Below are 26,706 nucleotides of genomic sequence, written 5' to 3'. Positions count from 1 at the left end.
AGAGTGAGACAAGATTGTGGAGGAAGTGCTTTCTGTAGAAGGTGCGTTTTTTCTTCGGTATCAGATTCATTTCCAATTTTTCAACTTTTGTAGGCTCATGGTCATTTTGCTCCCAAAATGTCCTTGAAAGTAAGGTTATGGTAGTTAAAAAAAAAAAAAGCAAAGCATTGGAAAACATGTCAATATAGTGCGTGTAAACAACAAATCAGAATGGCTTAAAAGATGCTATCTGTCCACCCTTCTCACTCATAGACACAGGCAAAGCAGAACATTTGGTTATGTGGCGTATCATTCCAATTTGTTCCACATAATAGTCTGATTAGAAATTATTGTGCTGAATGTGTCTTTGTCTGAAACAATCAAGTTAAAATATGAATTTTATCTTGTTATTGCTCTGTAAGTTTTGAAATAAAAAGTCATTTTACTTTAAAAAAAATGGTATCACTTTCCAAGAGACATTATGGCAAACAACGAACTGAGAAGGCCTAGAAGAGCAGCAGCCACAGTTCCCTGGCCTGGTCTCTTTCTTACTGACGGTTCCTAGTCCTGAGACCCACAGCTGGGCCTCACCCAGCTCTCCTCCCCACCACACCTGAGCCCAGGAAAGGAGGCCCACTGTAGGGTCAGAAGCAAACCCTGGGGAGAGTTAAAAGCCAAGCCTTCTTTAGAGGGTAGAAAAAGCAGCTTCTATGTGGTGATGAGCACCCAGCAGTTTTTAAGCAGCTTTGTTGTTTGAAGCTAACAGGTTGTGGTGTTGACCCCAGTCTCTGTGCAGGCTGCACTGACCCTCCTCTTGCAAGTCACCTTGCCTACCCAAATTCCCCTATTAGTCCACAAGACCAAACCCCTAGCAACAAGCCCAATATCCAACCAACAAAGTGTCAACTCTCAGAGAGATGGAGACTGGACCCCTACCCCATCAAATAGGATGCAGCTCCAGACTAGGTGATGTCTCAGGTCTAAGTGTTCCCACTCCTCCCCTGGAATGGCTTTTACCATGTCTTGCAATATCTACAATAAAATTACTTCTCTGACTGTCTTTTCTCTATCTACATTGGAGAGAGAGACAAGCCCAGTGCAGGTGAGTCTGGGGACTCCTTACACCCTAGACCCACCAGAAGCAACATTCACTCAGGCTCATTAGATCCAAGTCCTTCATCAGACATCAGCAAACTTGTAACTGAGAGGCCCATTCTAATTCTTCTTTCCATTTTTTCTTGACTGGAGGAGAAGAAAGTTCTCCGAAGTTAGGGCTAAAGATTGCAATCTTTAGGACACCAGCTGGTATCTACAGAGACACAGGCTCTTTGAAATAAGGACTGATAAATGAAACCTTTGCAAGAGGAGAAATTCCCTCAAGGAGAAAAGATCAAATCATGCTGTAGTTTCCCTCTCACAGCAGTTCTTCCTCCTGGGACTGAAGCTAAAGGAGTCTCCTCCTGGGACTGAAGAAGGCAGGCTCTGGTGCTGATGCCAGTGCCTGAGAGTCATTTCCCTCTACCTTCTGTGTAATCTCCGTTCTCTACCCTTGACACATACTTTCCATTCCTGAAGAGAAACAACATTCTGGTCATATCCTGGGTTTTAGTATATTCTAAGACCAGTTCACAGTGCTATAGAGCACTAGATACAGCAGTCTTTTAGGTACCAGGGACTGGTTTCTGGAAGACATTTTTTCCACAGACTGGGAAATGAGGGAGGATTTGTATAATTCAAAGGAGCATGGATGCACATTGAGGCCATCCTCTTAAGTGAAATAAATAGGACACATGTGTGTAAATACCCAATAGTTTCTCTAGTGTGAGAAACTGAAAGTGTAAATAAGGATCAAAATGTATAATAGATAATTTGAAATAGGAAGAAAAGGTCCAAAGGGGAAGGGGAAGGGGGAGGGGGAGTGGAAAAGAAAGAAGGGAAAGGAAAAAATATAAGAAAATGAAAAAACAGAAACAAAATCCTTGTAAATAGAGAGGGGTGGAGGGGTTGAAGCAAGGGCAGGGGAATGGGGGAAAAATAGGAACCAAGATATATCATGTAAAGGTACAAATTCCCAATGATGAAGTCATCATATTGTATTCCTAAAATGTACCAATAAAATTAATTTTAAAAAAAGGAGCATGTACCCTAGAGCCCTCCTATCCACAGTTAGCAAGAGGGTGCCAACTCCTATGAGAATCTAATGCCTCAGCTGACCTTATAGGAGGTAGAGCTCAGGCAATAATGCAACCAGTCAGGCACAGCTATAAATACAGATGATACTTCCCTTGCCTGCCCCTGCTCACCTCATACTGTGCCACCTGGTTCCTAACAAGTTATGGACCAGTCAGTATTCCTCTATGGCCAGGGGATCACAGACCCCTGCTGTAGAGCATTGTACAGCAATATAGAGCTCCTTTTCCCAGGAAAAGATCTTGCCACAGGGAAACAAACTGTTAAGTATTTAGCATATTTATATTTAGTATATTTAGTATATATGCATACTATACAAATTCATTTTAAATACTCAATCTCATTTAATCAACAGTAACACTACCCAAGGAGATGGGATCCCCACTCCACCCCACACTGCTGCCATTGTGTAGTCTAAAATCAGAAAGAAGTACTACAGAGAGTGAGCTGCTTACCAGGTGACAGAGCTGTAAGAAATCTGTAGTTTTTGTTGTGGCTGTTGTTGTTGCTTTTCACTGTACCTCACAGACTTAAGTCCTACACAGACCTAAGCTTTCCATTTTCCAGATCTCTCAGTAGGTGTCTTGGAGGTGGAGTTAACTGCTTTCTTCCATTATTCTTCTACCAGTGAACTTGAAAAATGTAGAAAGAGGCAAAAGACGAGAAAGTAGAAATGGGTAGAAATGCTAGACATGGAAAATAACAAAAACAAAAATGATATAGGCAGTTTATCCCTAAGTTAATTCCATTGAAGAAAAGGTTATAGAAACAACTCAATTCTAGCAAGTGCAGCTAGTAGACAGGTATTTTTCTGTGGATTTGTGAGGGGAAGAACCTTACCACAGACATTATTGAAGTTGTCAAAGATTTCTCAGCACAGAACTGAAAGCCTAACATGCCCATTCCCAGGCCAAAGAATGTGTGATAACATTCTTTGTAAGTGACGATCTTCTACAGTTGACTATGTTTAGCCTTTAATTTTTAAAAAATATAACCTAATTTATTTATCCTAGGGACTTACCCTTATTGACATTTTTGTAACAGGTTCTATGTGGCTGTCTGCTTATTTGTAATATACACATAGATAATTCACTTCCTTCATTTTTGTACATTCCTTACAAAGCCACATGTACTATTGTTACATTAGTCATCAGTTTTTCACAGTTGATAAAGCCAATAATAATGAGGAGTTTTGGTGGAGCTCCTCAAATGTCTCACGGTAAAATACATTCACTCCAATGTAGACTGGGGTAACAGACACAAAACAAACTCAAATTGCAACTGTTTTATGTTTTTCTAAAGATCTGAGTAATTATTTTACTAAGTATATAGTGCTGGTGATTAAAATTTTCCAAGTTCAATCTCTTTATCTCAAAATGGATAAATATGTATTAAAATAAATAGAGAATATTTATTATAATTTTTTTTTAACTGCAACAAGCAAAAGGAAGACATTCGTTGGTCTAGAGCTCCAGATCTCCAGATCTCCTTGTTAGTTTAAGAGAGTGTGTGCAGTGACCAGTGGGAGACTTGGAACACAACAGAGCCATGGCCTTTTTGGGGGGATTTGGTGGAAGCTTCGTCTGGCTATTGGCAAACTCCAAACCTCTCAGTTTCACATTTCACTTTTTGCCTCTTCAAGCTTTATTTTAATTAGGTCTTTTGTGGGCAAATGTTGACCATTCTAAGACTGCAATCGGTGTTGTGTGGGCCAGTAGGGATAGGATTCAGGTCATTTTGTTGTCCTTAACCACATGCCAACTGTCAGACCCTAAGTCTGGGCGACTTTCCCCAAGAAGGTGGGAAGCAATAAGATGGCAGGGAGTGAACAGTGGGCCCATGAAAACCCAAAGGCCACCTCTGGCACAAGGGCTGCTGCCAACTCATGGGAGAGGGTTGGCACCGGAACAAGAGTAAAAATAAAGTTTAATCTTCAGGAGCGAACATGAAAAGCTTCTAATGCAGCAATTTCACAGAGGTCTGTGGAAAGTAGATGGTTTACCTGAAAGGAGACAAACAGAAAACAAAACTAATAGTAAAGACATGAGAGTTGGTGCTTTACCTTTTCCTTCTTCTACAAGACCAAAGGAGAACATGAATGAACCCTTAACAGGTCAAAGGATGCTTCTATTGAAGAGAGAAAAGGACTCTTCTCCCAGAAGATAGTGTTACTCATCGCTTACTTACAAACCTAGAATTCACTGATTAAAATGAAAACATATGACTAATACCCTATTTGAAGGCGCACTGTTTCGTTAGCATTTGTTCTTTAATGCTTTTTTTCTCTCATTTTTCTATTAAGTAATTGTGGCAAAATAGACTTACAGGAAAATTACATTTGAATCATTTCTTACATTCGCGTTATTGAGCAACTAGCTGCACCATCCATCTCCAGAACTTTTCATATTCCCATTTTCCTCCGCCACAGCCAGTCCCTGGCTCTACTTTTTGTCTCTGTGAATTTGATTACTTTAGGCACCTCATGTAAATGGCATCATACAACATTTTCCTGTTGTGTCTGGCCTATTTTAACCCCCTCCATGATATCTTCAAGTTCATCCATGTGAAAGCATGTGTCAGAATTTCATTCTTTTGTAAAACTGCATAATAGGAATATACTATACCTATACGAGTCTAGCTCTACCACATATTTGTTCCATGATCTTGAAGAGATCATTAAATGTCACTAGGCCTTGATTTCCTCATCAAAAAATAAAGAAAATCAAATTATTCTTTGCAAAGAATAAGTAATTCAGGTAAACAAATAGCACACTACTTGAAACACAGAAAGTCCCATCAAGAGGTAGCATTTATCATTAACTTTGCTGTTGTTACAATTATTGTTATTAGCTCAGAAGCTAACACCATTTTAATATATATTATTTTTAAATTATGTACAAAACTATATATATAGAAATTTATTATTGTACAAACTCTTTTTTAGAAAACAATAGACTTCCTAAATACTAAAATATAACTGTGCATGTTGACTATCACACAAATTAAAAGACTTTTGAACCTAGATATTTCCATGATGAAGAGTATTCAATGACCATGATATCAAAGTTAAATAGCCTCATAAAAGTTCCATTGAAAACCTGTAAGTAAATAAACTGCCCGAAAGCACAGCCGGAGTATAGCCAGGTATACAGAAATAAGAGCCAAGTAAAAAAATTGTGCAATGCTGTCTCCATCTTTAAATCATGAGGCAACTGAAGGTATTTATGATAGGAACTTCTTTCTCCAGCCAAAACCAAGAGGGTTATTCCAAGCACCCCAAACCACAATCTGGACAAAGCCTGTGACCCAATCTGGACGCAGCCAGGTCTGAGATCACACTTGGCAAAGGACCTCGCTCCTTATGAAAAATGTTTGCTGTGCTGGCCAGATGAGGCTAATAAGAACACCAGCACATTGTCTGGTCTCCTATAGAATCTTCCAGACAAGAAGGATCAAGTGGATAGGTGTTCACATTGTTTCAGGAAACCAAAGAAGAAACTTTCTGGCTCCTTCCTCATAAAACTCCACAACTTAGAAAGCTAGAAGTACAAGATCAAGGTGTAGACTCAGTGTTTGGTGAGAGCTTACTTTCTGCTTCATAGACAGCAGTCTTCTCGCTGGTTCTTTGTGTGATGGAAAGGTGAAATAGCTTTCTGGGGTCTCTTAAAATGACACTAATCCCAATCATGAACTTATCTGTCTTCATGAACTAAATCACTTCTCAAAGCTCCTATCTCTTATACAATGGGCGGGGGGGGGGGCATAGTATCTCAACATGTGATTTGGAGAGAACACAAACAATTTCATAACAAATAGAATAATATTTGAAAGTGAAGTTTTCCAAGTATATACTACCTGCATGCCATTTTGTGGACAGATCAGAGAGGATGTGTTGACCTGTCACCTTGGCTCACCACAGAGCCTCTTAAATGTTTATATAAATTTTTTCAAGTGAAAATTTCCAGAAATGATTTAAATAGTCACTTGGTTTCAGACAGTATGCAGACTCCCAAGATGAGTAAATTGAAGCTTCCATTCTGACACATTTCTCAGGCTGTTCATCAGGCCAGCTTGTTAGCTGGCATTCCAGTGACTGCTAGCCCTGAAGGTTAGGGCAGGAAAAGGGGACTGTGATCTAAAAGTAAAACACCTCTGCAAAGTTCCTGCTCCACAGGGCACAGGCATTTGTCCTTCTTTTGAGCTTTTACAACACACTGGTAAATTTCCCAGAAACTAAATGGTCAAGAAGGAAATGGAAAGCAACTGACACTGTCATACATTATGCCAAGCAATCTTCGTAGCAATTTGGTGATAAAAATCACAGAAGATGATCATTCAGAAGGATAAAGTAACTTGATCCAGATCTCTCTCTTGATTATCCTCATTTCTTAATGTTATGATAAAAAATGTTTCGTGGTTTTTTTTGGTACCGGGGATTGATCTTGGATCCTTGTGCTTGCGAGGCAGGCGGCAGAACCACCGAGCTAAAAAATAAAGAAACCTTTGCTACTTATATACATTGACTATATTACATATTTAACACTTGGCCCTAGACAATTTATTTTCTTTCAGTGCAGACGAGCCAAGAGGTTGTACACCATCCTCTAAATCCATTGCTTATTGTATAAGACCCTAAAACCCTTTCTGGTAGCTTTTATGAATGATAAATGTAGAAATGTCTCTCTTTGTCTCAGAACTCTTAGGTAAGACATCATGCTACTAAATATATGACCTCATGCAGGAGAAACCAGGAGAGCTGCCAGGGCAGCTGAACAGCGGGAGTGAGGACAATGGTATTTCCTGCTCACACTGAAACTTGCTCAGCCGGACAACTCAGTGTCAAGGAGAACATCCTGATTTCTGCAAAAGAGTCAATGATGACATAAGACAAAGGCAAACATTTGGGATTGCACAACCACATGATTCCTTATAGATAGTGTTGTTAGAAGTTGGAAGACTTACGTTCATAATCTTTTGTGAATGATAGCATTATGAAAGGGAGTGACATGTAGCTCTTTTTTCACTTTGTTTCCCTTTATGCCCACGTGAATCTACTGGTCCTTTGCTTGGCATTGGTCCAGATCTTCTGTCTCACCTACAAGTCCTAGGAATCAATCACAAGAGAGTTGAGGTGGTATCCTCCAAATGCACTGTGGCTTTCTACACAGTCTCCTTTGACCTCACATGTTCCAACAGGTGTACTCACTGCAAAAATAGAAGACTCCTAAGGATGCACAGAACCCTGTGGCCTCCCATCCTTTCCCGGGGGCACACAAACTCTTTAACAGGAAATGACTCCCTTTCATTATTTTCATTTGATGTTCCTCCTACAAAAGGATCTAAGGAAATTATTGAACCCCTTTCTTTCTAAAAGTACAAAAGGAGTGCGGGGAAGAAATATCTCTGACCTTCATTTTGACCTCTTCTCCTAGCAAGGCAACAGGCTCTGCCTAGTCTCTAAGGAAATTGTTAAAGTCCAGCAGTCCATTTTTAATGGTCATGTTAACAAAGTATCAGTATTCTGAAGCACTATGTTTTCTCTACCATTCAAGCCAATGAAGTGAGCCAGTTGTCTGCTGAAGCACTGATTAGTCTTCTTGAAGTAAGAAAGCACTATTATATGACTCGTCAAAGAAAATACAAAGTTTAGATTCATTTTCAACTGATTTGAGACATCAAATTAGAATAAATGCAGTAAACACAGTTCCAAGAAATGAGATAATGATGATAAAATAATATTTCCAGACCCAAGTCCAACTGTTGTCTATTCAACAGACACTTGAGTCAAGACACAAAAGATTGATGTGAGGAAGGTGACTTGATTTGAAAAGTTGGCTACACAAGAAGATGGAGGACTGGAGCAGTTAGCAGATGAGGGGTGTTCACAGACTGGGGGCGCCTTCTTACGGCTGGTTGAAGGTTCCAGGTTTGTGGACAGATGACGCCCTTGTGATTTTAATCATCTCATCGCAAGATGATTTTCAGTCCTACAAACCTCCAGGAAAACAGTGATTGTTTTTGTTTACTGATTATTTTGCCTGTATTCAGTTTCTGATCTATTCCACAATGAACAGATTAAAGGGGGTAACTGCCAGGGAAGAGAGACAAAGGTCAGGTGGCATTATATATAAAGTCCTTAGTGCTCAGTTTCAATTAGACATTGATTGTGAAGAACTTTTCATTTGTCATATTAAATTAATAAAATGGACAGGAATGGCTATTGCTCTAATTTTGTAGATGAGGAATTCAAGAAATAGCAGAAATTTTACTGGCATGGCAAACTGAGAATTCCTTTCTAGGTTGTGAGTTCTGAGCATTATAATTCTTTGCTTTCAGCCCCCCGCCCCCCCCCCAAGGTTATCTCAGAGGCTGTGATTTAGATACCCCATTAGGGCAGACTTTCTGTTAACCTTAACTCACTTTCAGACTTTAGATGAGTAATAAAAAGCCACCTTTAGCTCCTGCAGTTGAAGCTCCTTGTATTACCAGTGTGAGGTTTTGAGAGACAGTCTCAACAAGAACACTCCTCTCTGAGACCAACAGTCTAAGACTTGGAGTGGAAGAGGAACTGAAATCCCAAACTGCCTCCTCCATCTCCTAATCCCTCATCTTAGACATCATAACAGTCTTATATCTCCCCAATTTTGTTCATGCACAGCAGCAGAAACATTTATTTCCCCTTGATCTGTAAACATCAGTTTACCCTATCCTGCTCTACTAAGGTTAAGTGATCCTCTTCTACAACAGTCTGAAAATATTTCTACATCATTTGTTGACCTATTGTGATCTTTACGTCATTTTTCATTTGTGACCTACTCTCATAAATCATGAGATTTCCATTAATATCAAGACAATATGTATATGCCATAGTGGGCTTCAACACTTTGATGATACTATGTTCTTCTATTATTTGGGAGTTTGGTTGAAATTTTCATAGAACTTATTCTTATCTCATTTAAATATTTTTAAAATGTCATGCCCTTGGTTGATGTGTCTTCCAAGCTCACTGGATGTTGGCAGAATTCATTTCCTTCTTAGCTCTTTCTTTTACCCCTATCCCTGTCTTCAAGCCAGTAATGGTGGCTTGAGTCCTTCTTCTGCTTCAAATCCATTTGACTTTCTCTTCTGCTCCCAGAGAAACTTCTCTGCTTTTAAAGGACTCATATGATTAGTTTGGCCCACCTGAACAGTCTTTCTTTCATCATGTAACATAATCATGGGGGAGGCAGCAGGGGGCAGGGATTGAGAACGATCTTGAAATTCCACCCACCACAGCCGTGACTGTAATACTTTTAACCATATATATCTGCATTCCTTCATCGTTTTTACTATAAGAAGGGTAGGATTTTCTGCAAGGGATGTTTGCAATTGAGAAATGAAATCAGTGGCCCCGAAGCAGTTAGAGAATAATGGATTCAAATGGAATCACTCCTGTGGTCTTGACTTTGGAAGTGTGTGCTAACCAAATGAGTAAACCATTCATCCCTCTTGTGTGAGTAATAATAGAAGTGACCCTGACTTCAGAGGCAGAATGAGATGCCAGTGATTCCATTAAAATATTTCATTGCCCCAATAAAGTAAGGTTATGACCACCATTTAAGTTGGAAACTCAGGCATCCTGCTCCCAAAGCATAATTTCTGTCACAATCTGCAATCCAGAGTTTGTAAGCTGAATACAATTAAGCTCCTCTGTTGATTATAAAGGAGTCAAATTTCAACTATTTCTCTGTTCAGGTCCTATTTATTGTTACTAAGATATAGCAACCATTACTGGCGCAACGATATTTTGCATGCTTTCTAACATATATTTAGCTTATGAGTTAACCAAAGGTCTAACAAATCAACCCCATATAATTACATTGGGCTCTTACATAACATTGTAGGGAAAAAAAGATCAAACAAACCAGCCCCAAGAGTTGGTTTTATGAGCCAGACTCACACAGAATACAGAGACGTGAAATCCAAAGAAGAAAAAGGATAAGCCCTGCTTAAACAATTACTTTCATCTAGAAGACTGTCCTGGTTGACATTTTAATCTCAAGTGTTCAGAAGGTGATTGCATCACGAGGGCTCTAAGTTCATCAGTGATAAGATTCTAATCTGATGACATGATTGAGAGATAAAGGAAATTTAGGAGGCAGGGCCTGGTTAAAGAAGTGGGTTCTGGAGGTTTGACCCTGAGGACTATATCTTGTCCCTGATCCTGTCCTGTTTGGCACGGTCCCTTTCTCTCTGTTTTCTGGTTGCTGTAAGGTGAGTAGGTTTTCTCAGCCATGCCCTTCTACCATGATATTTCTCCCTCTTCACAGGCATAAAGTAATGGAGCCAACTGAACATGGATCGAAACCTCTGAAACCATGAGCCAAAATAAAACTTTCCCCTCTAAGTTGTTATTCTCGAGTATTTTGTTATAGTGAAGAAAATTTGACTAATATAGGAAATAGTCACTTTCATTAAGTCCCTTAATAGAAGGGACTACTTGTGCTTTTAACTTTTTGCTACCTACAAGGTCTAATTTTAAGGAGATGGAAGCATTAATTATCCTCATCTGATCATTACACTTTGCATACACATAATGAAATATCACACTATAACCCATCAATGTGTTCATTATTATGTGTTCATCGAATTTTGAAAAATTTAAGGTGATGGAAATTTAATTACCTTGATTTGCTAATTATACACTGTATACATCTATCCAATTATCACACCCTAATCCATAAATTTGTATTACTAAAATAATGATTAATGGAATAGCTTCAGTAAGAAGCATTCTAGTGGTGAAAAATTGAAACTAATAATAATGTTCAAAAATAATGAACTATTTTAGTTAAAATTATATTAAAATTATTAAAATCATATTAAAATTATGTTGAGGAACAATATAATTTATAGTGACAAAAACTGTCATACAAATTATAAAGAAGTCAAATTATTAAACAGAATTCACAAAATATTCCATTTACTATATACTTATATGTATTTCAATATTTTATATATTAAAAGATATATAGCAGCATGCTGTTGGTTATTGCTGGGAGTCAAATTACAAGTAGTTTTTCTTTGCTTCCTTAAGATTTTTCTGAATTTTATTCCTTTTGATCAACTTTGGAAAAAAAGTTACTGAAAATTTTTTTACAGAAAGAAAATATATCAAGTTTAAACTGCAAACTGGATCTTTCAGAAGAACATAGCTGAGTCTTTGCCATGGACACCAAATGATTTCCTTCCTTTCAGTGGCATTCATACCACTGCCATGCATTTTTCGCAACTAAAATGACACGATGGAAAGACCAACCCTACACCAAGTACCATCCTAGGTAAATGGAATGTCAGACAGAGCAACTGCAGATTGGGAAACCAAGTCACAAAAGCAGGACCCATGCACGATTTTGTTTATGTCATTTGCTGATCGGTTGCTATACTTCAAAAATGATCACTATTCCCTCTCTCTGTTCCTCAATCTCTATGCAGAAGGCATTTTTTGCAAATATCTTTTACATGGGGAAAGGAGGAGAACCAATTACTCCAAAGTATTTCAGATTACATCTTGGAATCTCTTCCCAGAGTGGAAGCTTTTCCCAAAATTAGTTTCCCTTATTGGATTACAGTACAAGGTTGAAACTCACCAGCCAAAGATGACAGGCGGTCAACAAAGGCAAGTGTATTATTAGCATCCAGGGGCACTTACTTCGTCCTCCTGCCTGTCTTCCCCCAAACTTCTGTTTTTGCTTAGATTTCTCTGAAATCCTGAGAAAAATTCCTTTTGAAACAAGTGGGTGCCTGACTCACTGCCTGTTTCCTCTGTTTTTCCATTCAAGAGGTAAACAATAGGTTCTGTTCCAATGTAGACCACCTGTGAACTGAGAACCTGCATGCAGACAAAGCTCATTGTCACAGGGCAGACTGCCATACCCATGTTCTCCTCTGCTCAACTCCTGACCTTCACTCTTCTGTTCTAAGGGCCACTGACACAATGCAATACATTCTCATGGTCCTATGACCCTTTAGTTCTTCACTGCCTCTTCCTCTCAACCCCTAGAGGAATACAACCTTAAATTCTCACATTAAGGCATTTGTGGGTAGCCTCTCAAAAAACACTAGAAATAATGCTCAGGCACCATTCATGTGATTTTTCCATAAGGACTACAGGATTTTAATCACAATCATTTTAAAGTCTTCTTACATTATTTTGTCAGTAAGTGGTGGTTGTTGGAGAAGAGCATGCTGCAGAGTTAAGGACCACAATAAGATGTAGGAAATACATGCAGGAGCCTAAGTTTTGGGAGCCCAGCAAAAGGTGACTAGACACAGTAGCAGGATTCAGACTGTGGAATAAGAGGAAGAGAACAAAGCTTCAAATTCAAGGGGGAGCAGGATAAAGTAAGAAGAACTGAAAATAAATAACAGAGCAGCAGCCCTCAAGATGAGAGAGGAGAGAGAGAGAGAGGAGGAGGAAGAGGGAGAGAGAATGCTTGCACACATTTGACAAGTGCACATCCCAGTCTCTTGGTGGGATGTGAGAGTCACAGTTGGAGCTTCTAAAAATTGTGTGGAACCACTGCTGTGGTTTGAATATGGGTACCCCTCAAGGGCCCACGTGTTGAAGGCTTGGTCCCCAGGATGTTATTGGGAGATAATGGAACCTTTGGTTGGTCCTTAGGTCATTGGGGTGATGTGATTTAGATTTAGAATGTTCTTTAAAGGCCTCTAAAATGTCCTTAGTGTTCAAAGGTGTGGCTTTTAGAAGGTGATTAGATCATGGGGGTTCTATACTTATCAGTGAATAAATCCAGTTAAGAGTTCAGAGTTGAATGTATTGCTAGGAAGTAGACTCTGGATGGAGGAGGCGGGTCACTGGGGCCATGAGCTGGAAGGGTCTGTCTCCCTCCCTAGTTCGTCCTTTCTCCCTCTGCTTCCTGGTCACCATTATGTGATCAGCTTTCCTCCAACACGCCCTTCCATCATGCCCTTTGTCCCTTGGAGCCAGCCGACTATGAGCTGAACCCTCTAAAAGCAATGAGCCAAAATAAACCTCTCCTCTTTTAAGTTGTAGATGTTGGATATTTTGTCCCAGCCACAAGAAAGTGACTAAGATAGGAGCGTGTACCTGCACATTTTTTCTGCTCCATATCTTATCGTGTAAGCCATTTACTCCACCACATAATCCATGCCATCGCTGTCATGTCCCTACTAGAAGTCCAATGACATGGAGCTACCTGCAATCTTTAGAACAACGAGCTAATATACATTTTTTTCCCCTGATAAGTTAATTGCATCCGGTATTTCATTAAACTAATGTAAAGCTGACTAATACATTTTTCCCATCTAAGAATATCAGGTTTTCTGACAGACACTGCCAACTTCCCTCCGTCCAAAAGTGGTTAGGAAGAAAGTGAATTTAAAGAAGTCATAAAGGAAATAAAAATTTATAAATAATTTAAATATTCTTGTTACTGTATTAGGTACCTTTACTTTTTAAAAATCATTTTGCCAATCATTATGAGATTGTGGTTCTTATTTTTAATTTTTTACCGATGACAAAATTCTAGTTTATAGGTTTCAATAACTTACCCATAGTCCCAGAACTAGTAGAATTTACAAACTAGTAGATTTACAAACAAGTAGTATGACTAAAAAGTCATGAAAGAAGTCATCTCTTCTTTTCATTGTCTCTCTTTCTCTCTCCTCTCTCTCGCATGTGTGTGTGCATGTGTGTGTGTGTGTGTGTGTGTGTGTGTGTGTGTGTGTGTTCAGTCCAGAACACTCCCTCTGCCTCTTTGTTTATCTCAGCAATTCTCAAATATTTGGAATTCGAGACCATTTGCACTGATAAAAAAAATTCGGGGAGTATATCTATCAATTATTTATATTTATAAGTTAAAATTTAGAATCTAAAATATTTAATTAATTGACAACTAAATTAGTTATACTTTAGCATAAATAGCCTATTTCATGAAAAATAACCATATTTTCCTAAACCCAAACCACACTAGCGAGACAAGTGGCACTGATTCACACTTTGCAGATCTTTCCAATGTCTGGCTTGCTAGAAGACAGATTCTCTTGTCTGCTTCTGTTGCTCACTATCACTTGTCATGCACCCTCTGTGACCCCTCACTGCACACTTCTAATGGGATCATGACAGAAAAAGCAAACAACTTCTTAGTATTATTGTGAAAATAGTTTTGATTCCTGTACCTCTTAAAAGTTTCTCAAGCAGGGACTTCAAGGGACCCTGGGCTGAGAACTCATTCTTTGCTTTGGCTTCAGATTTGCAAGGAAGCCTTCCCTGACCTCGCAGAAAAAGTTGATTTTTGTTGTTATATAATCTTGTAACACCCAGGACTTCTATGTCAAGACATCATCTCTCCATTTTAATCAATAATTTGGTTAAGGACAGGGACTCTGTCAGCTTTGTTCACAGGAACTCCCCAGTGCTCAGCACACATGGCAGAGATTTTTTAAAAATCTTTGTGGGAGGCAGAAAGAGATGGAAGAATAAAGGAAAAGAGGGGAAGAGAGGTCATCATACTCAGGAGACAACTGTCTGATCACCGCTGCTTCCTTCAATAGGTTGAATGCCCTGAGATGTAACTTTCTACAGCTGCCCGATGGAGCCCCAGGGCTCACTACTTTTGAAAGAGGGTGGGACAGAGAGGCAGTAACAGACAAGAATGAGGACACCAAGGAGGCCAAGAAGAGAATAGTGGTTAAGGGTACATGTGCTGGATCTCCCACTCAGGTCATCATTCAACAACATCCACTGAACATCTACCACCTCCGAGGCCTTCTTCTAGGCACATAGAATACATCTGTGAGCACAACAGAGGAAATGTTCTAGCTTCAAGAAGCTCATGTGCAGACCTGACCTCAGCACCGGGTTCCACTCCTTGATAATGGTTTGTGTTGGACTAGTTATTTAATTTCCCTGTACTTCATTGTCCTCATCTGTATATTGTGAATTAGCTTAAAAGCTTTCATGTGTGCATTGTGGACAAGCTGTATATTGGCAACAAACTTGCTGCCTAACAGGCAGCAATCTTTGTGATGGCTGTCCTTATTCTAAAATTGATCTTTTCATATATAGAAAGTGTTCTGTATACCAGAATCTAATCATTCACAGGATATCACTTGGATAGCTGGAAAGGGTTCTGCTAAGGATCTTCATAGGAATGAGGAGGGCTGCAGTAGCCCTTCTCTAAAGAAACACCACTTCTAGCTCCCTGTATTCCTCATAAGGGACCTGGATATTTTTGCATTGTTCCATAATACCAGAGAATAAAACTATAAAAGTACATTATGAGATGCTTCAAACCAGGCTCTGCTGGGGATTCATGGAGAATCATGCCAAAAGTGTGAAGCCATTTTAAAGAAGATGGTCATAGTCACCTATTTGCAAATTCAGCACCTACTCATATATTTACCCAATAATAAGGGATCACTGAAGTTCTCAACCCCACTTTCTGACAGACCTTTCTGACCTTTCTGACCTTTCTGAGAAATAGTAATCCTACCTTTGAAATAGGATTCCAGGAAAGAAAGAAAAAAAATGGGTTTGGATCTGTGATTTTTCTTTCTTTCCTCTTTCTTTCTTTCTTTCTTTCTTTCCTTCCTTCCTTCTTTCTTTCTTTCTTTCCTTCCTTCCTTCTTTCTTTTTTCTTCTATTTTTTGTGATATCTCCACCATTAGCACCACATTGGACAAGTGGTAGGTAGAAGAAAAACAAGGAGACAATTTCATCGGTTGATTTTGCTATGTATTACCAGTCTGGTCAAAGCATGCAAATTTAGAAAATATTTCACATATGAATAAAGTCTGAGAATTACTTCTGTGGATCTAATTTCCTCAGATTGCCCCCATTCTTCCTTGTTAGGAGATATTCATGACTCAACTATCCTGAACTGTGGCTGCTATTCAAGTGATGTAGGTTTAAAGGGAGATTTAATGTCCTGGCAAGCTGCCCTGACTGAATGGGGCTGTTCTTCAAGTTAAAGAACTGCATGGCATCTGGTTTGGCTGAAACACATATGGCTTTAGTGTCAAGGAGAACTGAAAGATGCCACATGGAAGTGAAATGCATTATTGGCAAGCACAGTGACAGGAGACCCCAGAGGACTGAGCCATGAAAAATTTTCAGTGCCTGTGGCTAACTCCATGGCCTAGTTTGATCTTGAAGTCATTGTCCAGGATAATCCTCTCAAATCTGTTCCTGTACTTAAAAGGCACTGAGCACACGACTGAGCTCCCTCTCAGGTTCCTTTACATTGACCTGTCAGGGCCAAATTTCAGCAAACATAGACATCACATTAAATCATCCAACAGATGTTTCTTTCAAATAAGTTGGAGTAGAACCAACTATATGGAGAAGTCATAGACAAAGAAGCAAGCAACTCAAGAATTTTCAGTGAATTGGCGTGACTCTCTGTTATGAAAGCTCAGTCTCCTGTCTTTTGGAGTGTATGTAAACATAAGCAAGCTGACTTTCACTTCACCTTTGAAGGGTTTGTTTGGAACTTGTACCTTGCTGGATTGAGCTGACTGGGCTCTTGCTGCCTGAAGGGAGATATGTGGGATATTTGGACTCTAAACTGTTCATCATCTCAATGAAGTGCTCTTCGGGTCACAGCTCTGAGTAACAAGTTTTAATATCTAGGATACAGGGATTTATCAGAGAGGAACCTAGGGTCCAGCCCCATCACTATGAGCCACTCACCCTCTCACTGTACTGGGAGGGGGTGGACTGGAATTGTCAGGCCCTGTTTCTGATTTTCCTCCTTACTAGCATCAGAGGATTGCACTGCAGGAAAACTAGTCTCTGACTGGGCTCCAAGTGTTAAATAAGAACATTCCATGTTCATTCCAGGTCACCAAGAGGTTCAGGGTCACCGAGTCACAAACTATGAATGTGAACATTTGATGACTTTTTCAGGAGACTGGGTGAACAAAGGAAATCCCAGAAGATACATGAAGATGGAAACTAGGATTTCTCTTCTGAATTATTTAACATGTCTTGTTTTTATGCTCCAGATTATAAAAGAATCGTAGGTTCTTCAATAAGGTGAAATGGAGTCACTGAGTTTAGTTTTTTGACCCACAGTAGAATAGGAAACATACTCACTAATATTTACAAGATACTTCAAGGCACCAGGAAAAAAATGCCAAGTTTATTGGCAGGATATGCTTGTTGTTGCTTTTATTGCTCACATAGTTTTTAGAAAATAAAACCATCAATTCAATGTTGCCTATTTTTAAATCAGTTTTATTCTACCCATGCCCAGAACTTACTGAAAATTTCTATTGCTGGACACTATGCTAAACATTAGGAATTTTAAAATCAGTAAAATCCCTAACTTTGAAGTCTTTAACATTATTTTAACAGTTTTATTAAAGGTGTATATTCTCTAATCACCAAAGCACTTAGCTCAAATCAAAGGTTGAACCAAAACTTTGTAGAGGGGATTTTGGCTAACCTTAGTATTAAAAGATGGTAGGATAAATCTACATATTTTTTAATAACCAGATTGTAGTGCTCATTGAAGTGCTTGAAATACTTATTCACATGTGCTGCTTCTAAGGATTTAACTTTGGAACTTGTACCTTGTTGGACTGAGCTGAATTGCTTTGTCTCTGGCCAACACTGGTCATCTCTCTCAGCTGAACACCAAGCTTAGCAACTTCCTTCCTGACATCGGTATGGGACAGAATGAACAGCAGAAGGCAGAAGACGGAAACCCTGGAAATGTCTATTCAGGTTTCCATGATGCTCTTAATAGCTGTCTATTTTTGCAATCAGAGTTAATTCACTTCTTGCCAAACCATGACACGTTAGCTCACCTTCAACTCAAAGAAGAATTTAAGAATTATTGAAGTTGTATTGTCCATATTCTTGTACTTCGTGGCACAGTTCATGTAATGCCTTGGTACACCTTGATTTCTTTGAACCATCAAAAGACACAAGCTGAATCCACACATTGAATTCATAAGAGGCTAATGTGTAGCATAACTTTATTAGTAAAGGAAAGATAGCAAGGACTAAGAAGAGAAATATCAAGCCTGTTACAGTTGAATGGGCCAAAATGGTCCAGGTTCTTAATGTATGACAGGGAAAGAATTGCCTACCGTACAGCATGTAGTTAAATTTATTGAAGATCACAGGGCAACAGCAGGAACAGGCAGTAGGGCAAAGCAGGCAAAAAAGGACCTTTGTAACTCAGGCTTCTGGTATTTATAGGGTCAGACATCCATTGAACCTAGCAGCCTCACGCTATCTCTCTTTACTGATGTCAGCAATCTGCTTGACCTCCTAAGCTTAAACCTGAATAACCATTAGGGTGGTGTTGTGTTTATGGTTGAACAGAGAAGAGAGGTGGGTCACATGACTTCTCTGTTTTAGGGTTATGGAAGTATGGATAATCATTAGAGTGGTGTGACAATTACAGTTGAACAAAGGGAAGGGAGTGGCTTGCTCAGCTCCTTTGTTTCTAACTGTACTAAAGACCATAGTACATGTCCAAATCCCTGTATTTAGCACTTTATGCATATTTAATCATACAAACTTGAAATACCATGCATTAAGCACTAGTTGTTCCTGTTCTACTCTCTACTTCTATGACTTCTACTTTTTAAAACATTCCACATGTAAGTTAGATCATACTTTATCTCTCTATGCCTGACTTGTAAGTTCTCTGGGTTTAGCTGTGTTGTCACTAATGACAGAATTCCCTATTTTATATACTAAATAGTCTTATTCCACTGTGTGTTATAAATTTCATTTTAAAAATCCATTCATACATTGATGGACACCTTAGATGGATACCATACCTTGGCTATTGTGAATAGTGCTACAGTGAACATGGGAGTGCAGATGCCTCTTCAACATACTGATTTCAATTTCTTTGTGGAGGAGGCTGGGGGGATGGGAGGAAAGATAGATGGGGAAAGGTAAAGCATTGGTCAATGCATAGAAAGGTTTAATTAGGAGGAATAAGTTCTGGTGTTCTATCGCACAGCATGGTGATTAGTTAATAATAATGTATTATATATTTCAAGATAGCCAAAAAGAGGATTTTAAATGTTCTCATCACTAAGAAATTATAAATGTTTGAGATGATGGATGTATTAACTAGCCTTTGATCCACATTGTATATATATATATATATATATATATATATGTGTGTGTATGAAAACATCACTTCGCATCCCATATAAACAATTATTTGTCAATAAAATAAAAATTTAAAAATGAAGCACTTATCAATTCATTGATGAAAATTTAATGCAATTTAATGATTTTACAGAGCTGGGAACTGAGACACAAAATGCTCTTTCCAGTATGTTTCTACCTTATTCTCAGCTAAGACTACTCACCTCCTCCTACCTGGCTCAATTCAAGACCTCATCATACTCCACCAGTTCTCAAATCAAGGAAAGAGTCATGTAATGAATGATGATACTTGATTTAGGACTTTCATAGAATTTTGTAGTAAAGAAAATGTGACTTGTTTATGAAAATTCTAAAGGATCTTTTCCTGAAGAAGTGCTGCCCCTCCCCCCCAACCTTGGCCTCCTCCTCTGCCCTATGTAGCAGAGGAAGAGAGTGGTTAAATTACTAGATCCTAGCTGGTGCTGCACCTTGGTACTTTCTCCAAAATATATACCATATACTAGCTAATAAAGCATGCTCAAGTAAATGCAAAAGAATGAAAATGTTCTCATGCAGATTATCAAGTCATATAGCAATGAAACTAGAAATCAATAGAAATCAAACCAGAGACACTATGCAAATGTATGGAAGTTAAACACCACACTCTTGAATAATCAATGGGTCACAGAAGAAATTAAGGAAGAAATAAGACAGTTCCTAGGATTAAATGGTAATGCCAGTACAGAACACCAAAACTAATTAAAGCAGTCCTATGGGGGAACTTCATAGCAGTTAATGCCCACATCAGAAAAACAGAATGAGCTCAGATAACCTAATGATAAACTTCAAGGTCTTAGAAAAACAAGAACAACAAGTACAAGGAATGAAATTATAAAGATAAGTGCAGAAATCAATGAAATGAAAATTTTAAAAATAGTAAAAAGAATCAATGATTCGAAGAGCTGGTTCTTTGGAAGAATAAACCTTAAACTAACCTTTAAAAAAAAGACAAAAATCAATGCTATTAGAAATGAAAAAGGTGAAACTACAGTGGACACTGCCTGTCATACTTGCTTTCATGTTGCTGAGACAAAATATCCAATACCCAAAGTTAAAGGAGGAAAGGTTTATTATAGCTCACAGTTTGTAGAGGTTTTAGTTGGCTGGCTCCAAGGTAGGGTGGCATGGCAGAAGAAAAATTGTTCATGGCAAGCAGAAGGCAGCAAAGCAGCAAGGAGTAAAGTAGTAAAGCAGCAAGCCATGACAGCAGCAGCCCTCTTTCCTTCCCTTATATTCTACCCAGGTTACCCATTCTTAGGGTGGGTAGTACTCACACCTAGGGTGGGGCACCCTTAATCCAGGGATCATACCATAAATCAGTCCCAGCATCATATCTTTAATCCCACTCTAGATCCAGCTACCTGTGAAAAACTTCATCTATGGCCACATGGTCATAGATGTCCCACTTACAAGCCATACCACTGCCAAAATCCAGGAAATTATTAGCAACTACTTCATAAACCTACATGACCTCTATAGCTGGGAATAGAATGTCATCTGCTGCTGACACACAAGGCCTAGTCCTACCCATTCCTTTTCTTGGGAATGGCTACAGGTGTTTCCAGAACAAGTGTGCCTGATTCCCCACATAGTTTTCCCACTTATTCACCCCTCCTACCAAGCAGTGTCCAGATCATTTAATTCAGAGGTAGGGTAGGTGGAATGATACCACTTGGTGCCTTCCAAGGTGCTTGAATTTATGTGTGGTGGAGTCAGGAAATAGGAAAATTACCTATTGTGCTAAAGAAAACACTTTTCTCAAAACTTTTATACAGTAAGTCCCTGACTTATGAACATTTGGGTAGTGAACTTTTATAAATATGAATGGAGCTCACATTAGGAACATTCATAGATAGCAACAAATCATACAAGTAGCTCACATATCTACTGGACATTGTCACAGCTGTGCTGCTGTGTGCTTACCATACAGTGTGATAGTGTATAATAGTACAATGCTCAATCAGAGTGCAGGATGGCTGGATGCATTATTTATAGTATTTTTGTGTATCTGTTTTTTTAAATCCTTTATGTTGTATAACAAATCCAACTTACAAATGTTCTCCTGGAACAGAACTCATTCATAAGTTGGGGATTTACTGTAATTGTTTTTCACTTTTTTTTGTACTGTTCTTGAATACTAGGACAGAATGATGTGTATTATAATTCCTAAACAATAGATTAGTAGTTTGAAGCCTGAAAGGTAAGGCGTTGTGACACCAATGAACATAACACTTGAACTCAAATGACTTCTACATTCATTCTCTCAAATTAAGTCCTTAACCTGCCGCCTCCATGCATTCTACCAAGAATTTTTAGTAACTGTTCTGTCACTTTCCTGGTCACCTAAGGAAAGGTTTGAGAGGAGGGGTTTGTTTTGGCTTAGGTTTTCAGGCCATATTTCACTGGCTGCAAGGCAGGATGGCATGGCAGAGAGGAATAGTGAAAATTTGCACATGACATGGTGGCAGGAAGCAGATAGTGAAGGAAGGAGCTGGGAAGGGAGCTAGTTCTCTCCAGGTCATGCCCTAGTGACCCACCTCTTAATACCAGACCCCACCTCCTAACAGCAAGTCAGATATAGTCCCCAATGTGATTCAGTCCTTCAACCCTTCAAAAGCCCCACCTCTGAGTGCATGAGGCTCTTGGGGGATATCGAGAAATAAGCCATAAAACTATTATTGGTAAGCTAGTGAAAAGTGCTGCCAGTATTTAGCTTTAGGGCATATGATTTGTATTTCTGATACACAGTTGACCCGTGATTAATTGGGAAATTTAGAAACTTTTGTCTTTCAATCTTTATATACAAGAATATAACCTTCCACAAACCCTGAATTTAAAATGTTTCACATGTTCAGAACCCTTTAAAAGTGTCAAACAAGATGGGGAAAAATCACTTCTAATGCTACTGAAAAACAGTTCATTAATCCCATACAAACATGGCAGTACATTCAAAGAATATCAGTCGACCAAGTGCAACTACAAGCAGGAGCAATTTTTATTTATATTTTCAAAAAGAATGACAAACAGAGGAATATATACCCTTAATATAGAAAAATGTATCCAAAAATTATGTTTTCAAGTATCATATTTGTATTCTGTCTGTGAACAATCTCTTGTTATACCTATACTCTAGAATCTCACTTTTGACAGATGTAGTAAGTGTGGCTTGGAAACAATGTTTAGGAAGAGAATCCTAATGCAATATATCTCTCTAGGTGCCAAGAGAAATTTCTATTCAAGAACACCCACCTCTTTTCCTAAGGAAATAGGACTTCTTTTGAAATCTCTCCTCTACATCATGTGAGTTAACATTTCCTCTTTATGAGCATGCTGAAAGTAGCATCTCAAGCACTTGTCACTTAGATAAATTAGCTAGATATTTAACCAAAAGAATAAAATATTAAAGTGAAAAAAATGTTATGTATGTGTCGCACTTAAGATTCCAGAGGCTGCTCACTATGCTATGGAAGTCACAGAGAATATGTGATTCCTATTGCAGTGGCTCCTCCTAGTTTCTGGGAGGTTGAGGAAGTCTGCTCTTAGAACTCTGAAGAATTCATCATTTTCTAAAACTGCCTTATTTATTAATATATGTGTTGCCTTCCTCTTCCACTACTAGACTGTATATGTGAATGTAAGGACATAGCATGTCTTTCAGTCTTGTATTTATAGTTCCCAGAACAGTGATTGGAACTAAGGAGATCTCAAAGTGTTTTTGAATGATTGAATAAATGAATAAAATACTGTTTAAACTATCCTTCCTTTTCCTCCACATTGGTCTCTGTGGACAGGTGCTAGTATCTCTGCCCTAATGACAAACAATCAAACAAAGAGTTATAGAATCAGACACTGAGGAAATATGAGACATTTATCTCAAGGAATAGGATTCTAGAGGCACACATATATATTCTTTAACATTGATTAGTCAATACCCCTGATTACAAAAAAAAATTACTGGCCATTCTGTGAATTTAAAACTTAGTTGTGTGTGTGTGTGTGTGTGTGTGTGTGTGTGTGTGTGTGTGTTAGGTAGGCAAGTAAAAATGTTCAGGAGAAGTTTGTTTTAATTCTGGTTTTTTTGTGTGTTTTTTTGGTACCTGGGATCAAACTCAGAACCTTGTACTTTCAAGGCAGGTGAGGTGCCACTGAGCTAAATCCCCAGCACCGAAGCTTATAAATCATGTCTTAGTGATGCCTTATATAACAAGAATGTAAGATACTTATAAAAGCAAATTCTTCCTCATAGTACGTACTGACTCGATATTATATGTTGGATACTATATATTATTCTAAGTCTGCTGTATTAGTAAGCTTTCTGTCATTGTGATTAAACACCTGAGGAAAACAACTGAAAGATGCAAGGGGGTTTCAGAGGCTGCAGTCCACAGTCAGCTGTCTCCAGTATCTCCAGACCCGAGGTGAGGCAGAACAGCAGGGTAGAGAGCACACTGTGAAGCAGAGGTTCTCTCTTCGAAGCAGCCAGGAAGCAGAGAGAAAGCAAAGGAATAAGAGGGACAGCCTGGAAACCAAATGTAGCCCCCAAGGTCACGTGACCATAATCCACTGCGTGCAAGTAGGTGTCCCTCCTGTTTCCATCACCTTCCACTGATGCCATCAAATTATGATTTAGAGCCCCATGATCGGATCACTTTCCAAATGCCCATCAGAAACCAAGCCTGCAATACAATGAGGATTTCCGGGGACATTTTGAATGCCAACCGTAACAGCTGCCATAATAAAATATCACAAATTGGGTAGCTTAAATTACAGAAATGTGTTTTTAGATACTTCCGGATGCCAGAAGTCCAAGAGCAATGGGCAGGAAAATCTGATATCTGGTGAGGCTTCCATCCTTAGGTTACAAACAGCTTTCTTACTGCTGTGTCCTCAAGCGACCTCTCTGTGCACGCACACAGACAGAGTGAAAAGGGCCCCATCATCTCTTCCTCCTCTCGCAAGGACACCAGTCCTATTGAAGTAGGCCCCATATTTATGACCTCATTTTATCTTATTAACCTTCTTAAAAGACCGATTCTAAGTACAGTTCACAGGGTATGAGGGAGGTAAAGCATCCGCAAATGAATGGAGGGCCAGCCAGATTCAACCCCTAACACATAATACATGAAGGACTAGAAATCAGACAGTGATCTTCCCAAGGACATTATAATCCTGGGGTGGGTTAGGGAGTGGAAACCAACACTGGTGTCCATGCATAACCTAGTACCTGATCTGGTAGAAATTGAGACACAAGTAAAAATCAGTTTCCCCAAGACTACCAAAGAGAAAGCTAGTGAATTTGATTTGAAATTACTGAAAAGGCTTTGTGAAGGAAATATGAGATAATCCCATGAGTACATGACTCCATAATACTGAGGCAGATTTCAAAGAAGAAAAAAAAAACAATGTGGAAGGATTTAACAGTATAAAAATAGAATTAAACCTTAGAGAGAACTGAAAAAAAGAGTTGTGAAAAACAATATTTTTAAACCCTGGGGTATCTCTCTTTGAAAGACCTCAGTAATTAGATATATGTAAAGGTAACTGCTGCTTTTTGTTTTGATACAGAAATCTGATTCACAGACTTTAGCTGTAGTATCTTGCCCACAAGGAAATAGATCTGAAATGAATTAAGCAGTTATATCTCTGAGGTTGTACATATTTTCCCACACACATTTTAGAAACCCTTTGATTCTAATTTATCAATCTGACCAAGTGACACATTTTCTAATAGGTCAACTTCTGTTAATAAAAACATACCCATCAATAGTTAGCAAATAAAAGCCCTCATTTCATGTTTATGCTTCTTTGTGCACAGAATCTCTTGGTGCGACGTGGAGATACAGTGAACTGCCTTTCCAGGGTTCCTAAGGCCTGGGATTTTTCCATTAATGGGTCTCCCTAGAGCTGCACCTAGGGAAAACATGTTGGCAGTTTTATGTAAACAAATCCAATGTCAGTCTATATATTTGCGCTAATCAGAACAACTTCTGCAGTATATAACATTGTTACAAGCATGAACTGATTCTGATTCCAATTTGGAGTTTCATTTTGCTGTGAAATTGCTCTGGCTGTGTCCTTCAAAGCCAGTCATTCTCTATTGCTCTTTTCTGCTCATTCACTTCTTAAACTCTTTCATGACAGTCATTGCTTTGTCCATTGCCATGTTCCTGTCACTTGTCATAGAAGGTTTTTGACCTCAGCTGTGAGTGTTCCTGCCAGTTGTATATGTCTTCATTTAAAAACATTTGTGACCATCTAGCATCCGGACTGGAAATCTGCATACAATGAGTGTGCATTTGTGCCAAGTTGCAAGTCAGTTATAATATTTCAAATTGAATAAATCTTTACAAGATCCATCACTAAAAGGGCACATTATTCTCTCTCTCTCTCTCTCTCTCTCTGTGCCTTATTCAAAAATTATTACATTTCTTCTTGCCTAATGAATTCTGACATATATTGAAACTGAACATACCAATTTCCTGAAGGTATCACTGTGTCTGGTATTGCTAGATGAATTAACCCCAGAATCCATTCTTCTTCTTCTAGTCATAAGAGAATACCAAAGTTTAAACAACCATATGGATTCCTAGAATAATTATTACATTTCAAAACATCTCTTTCAACTTAGTATGGCCTTGCAACTAAAGCTTTTGTCAATAAAATACAGAAACAATGCATGCAGTTTTCAGGAAGTGCCTTAAAAGGTGGTTTGGTCTACCAACCCAAAATGCCTCCTTTCAGCTACCCAGAAGGACCTAAAGGCTAGAATCCCAGCAGGTTTGTTGAACCATTAAATACTTTTAGAAAGCCGTGTACAGAGAAACAACAAGATAGAAGAATTTTGGATCCCTAAAGGAAAATTTACTGTATACATTCCCCACCCCACTCCAGGTTGCTTTCATATATAAGAAAATAACTGACCTCTTTTCTACATTGCATTATTTCACTGTTTTGCTTTGATAATCATAATCAAATTTAATTCCTAATCTTAGTCTCCGACTGAAGAATTTATCGGTCCAGCAGCTCTCAGAAAACATTGGAGAATTTACAATGTTATCATAAAATCTTTTGGTAGAAATCTATTTTACTGCTATGCAACCTATTGTTCTTGGACCAATCAGAATCCACAAGCTATTTGTGATGGATCCATTACAAGATAACTACAGAAATTGAGAGTAAGCATTTGAATACTTTTATAGCCATTTACATGCTCAACTCATCTCATTGAAACAGCGTGGGTCTGTTGTCCTTTTCCAGTGGGTCCCATGCAGGGCCAGCTGCCTAATAGTCCTTCACAAAGGATTCTATGAAGGTGATGCTTAGGAGTACTT

General features: G+C 38.7%; 1 long non-coding RNA gene across 2 annotated transcripts in view; it reads right to left on the bottom strand.

The window, feature by feature from the left end:
• Positions 1-5,902: 5,902 nt before the first annotated feature.
• LOC110345201 (uncharacterized) overlaps positions 5,903-26,706 on the bottom strand; it is a 332,723-nt gene continuing 311,919 nt past the window's right edge. For both annotated transcript variants that reach the window (XR_015449796.1, XR_015449800.1), the window contains one exon: positions 5,903-7,273. This is a non-coding gene — a long non-coding RNA (uncharacterized LOC110345201). The remainder of the gene's footprint in view (positions 7,274-26,706) is intronic.

Source organism: Heterocephalus glaber, unplaced genomic scaffold (assembly GCF_053883595.1).
Source record: "Heterocephalus glaber isolate CG9 unplaced genomic scaffold, H.glaber_assembly_v1.0 deba00000809, whole genome shotgun sequence".
Lineage (NCBI taxonomy): Eukaryota > Metazoa > Chordata > Mammalia > Rodentia > Bathyergidae > Heterocephalus > Heterocephalus glaber.
The sequence above is the reverse complement of the archived record's forward strand: the minus strand, read 5'-3'. Positions and strand labels throughout refer to the sequence as shown.